Below are 6,188 nucleotides of genomic sequence, written 5' to 3'. Positions count from 1 at the left end.
AATACTACTCCTAACAGGTCTACAGGTTTCACGCCTTTCTTCATGGTTTATGGAGCGGAAGCAGTCCTCCCCAGTGACATCCGTCATGACTCGCCTCGAGTGGCGGCTTATGTTGAGGTGGATAATGAACAGGCGCGCCAAGATGCTCTTGACTTGTTGGACGAACAGCGTGATGTGGCAGCAGCTCGCTCAACGATTTACCAACAGGACCTGCGCCGTTATCATAGTCGCTGGGTTAAATCCCGGGTCTTCCAGGAAGGCGATCTGGTGCTCCGGCTCATCCAAGATCAAACAGATGCGCACAAGCTATCCCCGCCTTGGAAAGGGCCCTTTGTGGTCAGCAAGAATTTGCACAACGGGTCATATTACCTCATTGACATTCGGGAGCACAAAGATTCACGTAAGTCGGAGGAAGAGACCCGTCGGCCGTGGAACATAGCTCAGCTTCGGCCTTATTACACTTGAGCCACCGGCTCTCATAATGTACATATTTCTCTAAGCCATGTATATATTATGATAAGCAATAAAGCAGGACCTCTGTCCTTTTTTCTTCCAAAGGTGAACGTGTTGTTTTCAGTGCAAGATCACATGATAATTTGAAGGAGGATCTGGCTTATGATCGTATTCGAATCTAGCCATACACAATATAGTCACTTGGGGGCTTCCTGTTCAAACATAGGTCGTATTCGAACCAAAGAGAACATAGCTGTCGATACCCGTTTGATTGGCAACGTGCCGAGCTCATTGGGGAGTTTTCTTTGGTCATATTTGAATCATAGTCTAACCCCTTTGGGAACCGACGTGGATCGTATTCGAATCAGCATCGTTAAAAAACTCTTAAGGTCATTTGGGGGCTTCATGTTCAAACATGGGTCGTATTCGAACCAAAGAGAACATAGCTGTCGGTACCCTCTTGATTGGCATCGCCACACCCACTGGGGGCTATATGATCGCATTCGAATCCTAGCATAAACCCCTTTGGGATGGGTCTCTGGTCGTATTCGAACCGGAAGCCCCTAAGTTTTTCTGATTTATAGCTAAGTTCCTCTGATTATTTCAAGTATGCGCGGCGGGTCTCACTTTGCCGGCTTAACTTTGATTTACAGTACTAGTCGAACACAATCGGCGTTATTAAGGCTGGTAAACCGGAATTGAGGTACCAACCTTTATTACTCGGGTTATCTAAGCCGGAAGTGTGCTTGCAGGCCGGTAAGTGTGTCGTTACGGTTATATCAAGGACATAATTGAGGACCAGTCTTTTGTGATTCATGTTCCGGGTTATATGCATAAGACTGTGATTCTCCGTGCGGTAAACCGCCTAGAGACTTGTGATTTGTCTTTCTATGCAGGATAGTTAAAGACAACTATTTAAGCTCAAGGAAACATGAATGATCAACTATGACCCGGAGAAATATAAGGAGGCAACTTCAATGGAATTCAGCATTCAACGCGTGCACGATGACACGACAAAGTTAAAGTGTTGGTCCTATTCTATTACAAGACTCATCGAGTCCAAAAGGGTAAAGCATTGTTTAAATAAGCCGTTTACAGAGTTAAGCCGCTTGCGGGGTTGAAGCTTCCGGCTCATCCCTCTCCGCTCCTCCGGATGTTCCCAAGACCTGGAAAGTTGACGATTTCCAGTCAATGCCGCTCAGAGCTTCAAATTGAGCTTCCTCGTCAATTAACCCGGCCGGGTCAATTTCCGGGGCAAAGGTGTGCTTACGAGTCGGCGGGACTAGGCTGAGGGCTTCGTAACGCGGAGTGGGAATCCTCTGATTTTCTGCGTCATAACCCGGCTGGTACTTGGTCAGATCCGTGTCATTTCCAATGAGAGTGGCCACCGGGCATACGATCTTCACGCAGGCTGCGAAGTCCCTTTGGTCGAAGGGGGTGCCGTCTTCCTTCAAGCTGGGATAGCCTAGGGAAATGTCCGCCGGGTCTAGTTCCGGAAGGAATGCCTTGGCCCGGCTCAGAGCAGCTATGGCTCCGGCTCTTGCAGAGGCCCGTCGCAGCTCTTGGACCCACTGCGGAAGAACGGCAAGCCGGCGAAGAACTTCCGCCAGGTGAGTCGGCACCTCATTGGATAGGGCCACCACGGCCAAGGCGCGCTGTGACCCGGTGTAGAGTTGCTCCACCAGGGTGTACACGGCCTTCAACTTGGTCAGCAAGCTTTGGTTGAGGTTGGCACTTCTTGGACCTGTTTTAACAGAGTAGAATAAGCCGCTGGCAATGATGGGAGTTACGAGACATAAAGATTACAAACTTGATGAAAGCCGGTGGGATACTTACCGAAGATGGCGGCGACCATCTGTGACACGTGGCGCTTTAAGCCAGAGAGCTCGGCGGTTTTCTCCGACAGAGCCTTCTCCGCCTGTTTGGCCCGGCTCACTAGAGTAGCCTTTTCTTCGGCCCAAGTTCTCCGTTCAGCTTCAAAGTCCTTTTTCAGCTTCTCTTGAGCAGCAATACTGGACACAAATTTGGCGTTGGCCTTCCGGGTCTCAGTTTCTTGCGTCCTCAGGCGGGTCTTGAGATCGGAGATGTCAGCTTCAAACTTCTTGCCAGCAGCCTGCATAATTTCCGGGTTATAGTATGAACAGTTATTATACAATTTTAAAAGTCCCAAGCACTTTCCAAGCAAGGACACTTGGCACTTGGGGGCTAATGCATGTTGAACGTTTCTATTTACAAATTTCCGGTTCATGCGAGTAAGCCGGAAGATAAGTCTACGACATATTCTATCATAAGTAGCAGACTTGGGGGCTAGAGTATGGTAAGGATGACAAGATAACTATGCAGTAAGTAAGAAGAGTAATACCTCAGACTTCAGCTGAATCTGATTCACCATGGCAATCTCTAAGTCCCGGCTCTTGTGCACCTGACTGATATAGCCGGAGACGATCTGTCCGATGCTCAGATTGGCATATTCGGTGAGGTCCAGATTGGCCCGGCGGCGCTCTAGCAACTCCTCCTTAGCGGAGCACTTGGCCAGCGCAGTAGGTCTCCCCGGCTCAATAAATTCCGTCCGGGTGATTACCACATCCGGGTCATCGGCCGGTGGAGCTGAGCTGGAGGCCTCCGGGTTAGCAGAAGTTTCTGCAATTGGCTTGTCGGTTGGAGCAGGGGCTTCAGGAGCAGAGGCAGCTGGCGGTTCTTGAGCTACTACCTCCGGTTCAGGCAAGTCCGGCTCTTCGACCGGCTTGTTCTTTTTCGCCCTCTTGGTGAGCTTTGCCTGGGCACTGAAAGGACAAAAAGGTTAGTACAAAGGTATGAGCAAAGATAAGCACAACAAGAGATGATCGTCATTACCCGGGTACGGTCTTGAAGGCCGGCAGGTTTGATTGCATCGAGTCGCCAGAGGAGGGTGAGGTTTCCTGATAGTTTGAATCAGAAGAGTTGAGCGGTTGACGTATAACACCCGCCAAAGGATGAAAAGGGTACAAGTTGGAGATAACCTCGGTTCGGCGTTTCCTCGATGCGTCAGGTAAGCCGGAGGAGAGGTCAGCGTCTTTGTTGGTCCGGGTGTGCTGCCGGCTCTCATGAATCTGTTGCTTCAAAAGAAATTGAGGATCTTGATAAGCTAAAGGATGAGAAAATCTTACTTTCCGGGTTACCCTTCGGACTTTCAGCCTTGGCAAGGGCTCCGAGTCGGAGGAAAGTGTCATTACCTCTTCAACCACCGGGTTACTTGCTCCGGTGTCATCCTGTTGATAAACAGTATTGATAAGGCGGACAGAAATAAACAACAAATACAACAAGAGATTAGAGGTTCAGGGGTTACCTCTGACTCGGAGCTGTCACTTAGTTGCAGCAGCTCTGAAGCAGTAGGCCTACTTCCCTTCTTGCGGGGAGCGGCTCTCTTGGCGGCTTTCTTAGCCTTTCGGGCCTTCTTGGCCGCCTCATGGTCATATTTGACCTTCCAGAATTTGTCATCGGCCTGAAGAGTACAATGACGATTTTTTAAAGTTCAGATGAAAGCTATCTACGGAAGAAAATAAGATGTCCAGATCAGCGGCTTACCGCTGGGGCCGGGTTGGTCTTGCAGAAGGGGTTTAAGCCCGTCCTCCCGCAGTCTGCCAAGCTCTCATTCAAGAGAGCCTTGGTCATGTCCTCAGCAACGTCTTTAGGAAGATTGTTGAGGCTGTGTCGCAAGGGGTCATCTTTCCGGCCTGTGTACTCACACATTAAGCCGGGGCGGCGGCTCAAGGGGATCACCCGCCACGAGATCCAGACCCGGACCAGATCAATTCCATTGAGACCATTGCCCAGGAGAGCCTTGATCTTGTTAATGGTGGGGAGAAGAGGTTGGCGCTCCGCTTGAGTCAGCTTGTCTGACAGAGGGTGTGTTGGTTCCAGACGTGAGGGGCGAAAGCCGGGCAGCGGGCTCTCGTCAGTCGGCGATGTGTCTTGGCAATAGAACCACGTCTGGTTCCAGTCCTTTGGGTGGCTTGGCGGCTCGGCGTAAGGGAAAAGGCAGTCTCTCCGTCGCTGAATGGAGATGCCACCAAGTTCCAAGCTTGGCCCGTTGGCGCACTCGTTCTCACGGTTTAGGTAGAAAAGTTCTCTGAAGAGCAGCAAGCTGGGCTCCTCTCCAAGGTAGACTTCGCAGAATACTTGGAAGTTGCATATGTTTGACACGGAATTGGGTCCTATGTCTTGTGGCCGCAGATCAAAGAAATTTAGCACGTCTCTGAAGAACTTTGAGCCGGGCGGTGCGAAGCCCCGGCTCATATGATCCGCAAAAATGACCACCTCCCCGTCCCTTGGTTGCGGTCTCTCCTCTGATGGGTCGGGGGCACGGTAGGACATGACGTCCTTCTTGGGCAGGTAACCCGATTTCATGAAATCTGCTAAAGTCTCATCGGTGACGTTGGACCTCATCCAATTGCAAGTGATGGGTGCTTTAGGAGCTTTGGGAGGCATGGTGAAAGTCGGAAGCCTATGAAAAAAGGGAAATATGTCCGGTTTAATTATAAGCCAGAGGGAATTTACAGTTCAATATTTCAAGTGGCGGCTTATGGAGGGGCCTAATGACATATATCCAAGTGCATCGAGTTATCTAAGCCGCTGGAGGTATTGAGAGTAATTCAATTGTCTACGACCTTGTCACAGATGAGCCGGAAAATTTTATGGCGCATGGCCTCCTTTGAGCCGGAAGGTTCTACGGCGCGTGGTTTCTTTAAACCGGAAATGTAAACCGCCACGATTCAGTGGGTGCAGTTTTTTTACTAAGTGTGGTGAAAACAGGTTTCACACATTGCAGTAAATAATTTGGATCAAAACGATCGGCTAAAAGGAAAGTTTCTAGACCTAAAAACAGACGCAAAGGAAGTTCTTGGGCTCGAACGGAGCCTTTATGCAGTAAAAAGAGGTCTACTTGCATTTGAAAGAGTGCCAAACAGCTACCGCGTTGGTTCTATACTATCTTAAGATCAAGAAGAGGCAGTAAAAATGAAAACTACCAAGAACTCGTGGGCGACGGTGAAGAACACGGAAGAACAGCAGGAGCTTAACGTAGATCTATTCTACGAGGAGTAAGGAACTTACAGATGTAGGTATGCTGCGAGGGTTCGCCGCGGTTCTCTGGACGATTCAGGGTGATGCAGCGGCCAAGGTCGACGAGGACGTGGAGCTCTGTTACGGCGGCGGCGGCGGAGCTCGAGCAGCACAGGGGCAGCGAGAGGAAGGAGACGACAGAAGGGGGAGAATGGAGAGGACCCGGGTTATTTATAAGGCCGGACTCATAAGTGGGCGCGAGAAACGAGGAGATCACGGCGCGGTTATCTCGCCCGAGAGGCGCCTCGATTTTCGGGACGGCAATAAAGATAAGATCCGTTGCGGATATGGTGGAGTAAAAAAAGGACTTAATGGAAGATGACGTCACGGCGGATTACCCGGAGTCCGGAGGATGACGTCACGCCGGGTTATGGCCTTCACGCAATTGTAAGCCGGAGATTTTCTGTCGAAAGAGTTAAAGATTGACATGAGCCGGCTCAAATCAATCTGGGGCCTAATGTTGAGGATATAAACCTTAGAGTCACCCGCCAGGAGGGGCCGGGTTACTCATAAGGGTCATCGCCTGAAGCCCGGCGCCAAGTTTGAAGACGGTGGGCCAGAGATGGGCTTAAGACCCGGAGGTGGCTTAAGGCCCGTAGTTACAACCATCATCATGGTAGAACTTGTAGGGTAAG

Source organism: Aegilops tauschii, chromosome 7 (genome assembly GCF_002575655.3).
Source record: "Aegilops tauschii subsp. strangulata cultivar AL8/78 chromosome 7, Aet v6.0, whole genome shotgun sequence".
Lineage (NCBI taxonomy): Eukaryota > Viridiplantae > Streptophyta > Magnoliopsida > Poales > Poaceae > Aegilops > Aegilops tauschii.
This window is presented reverse-complemented; position numbering follows the sequence as displayed.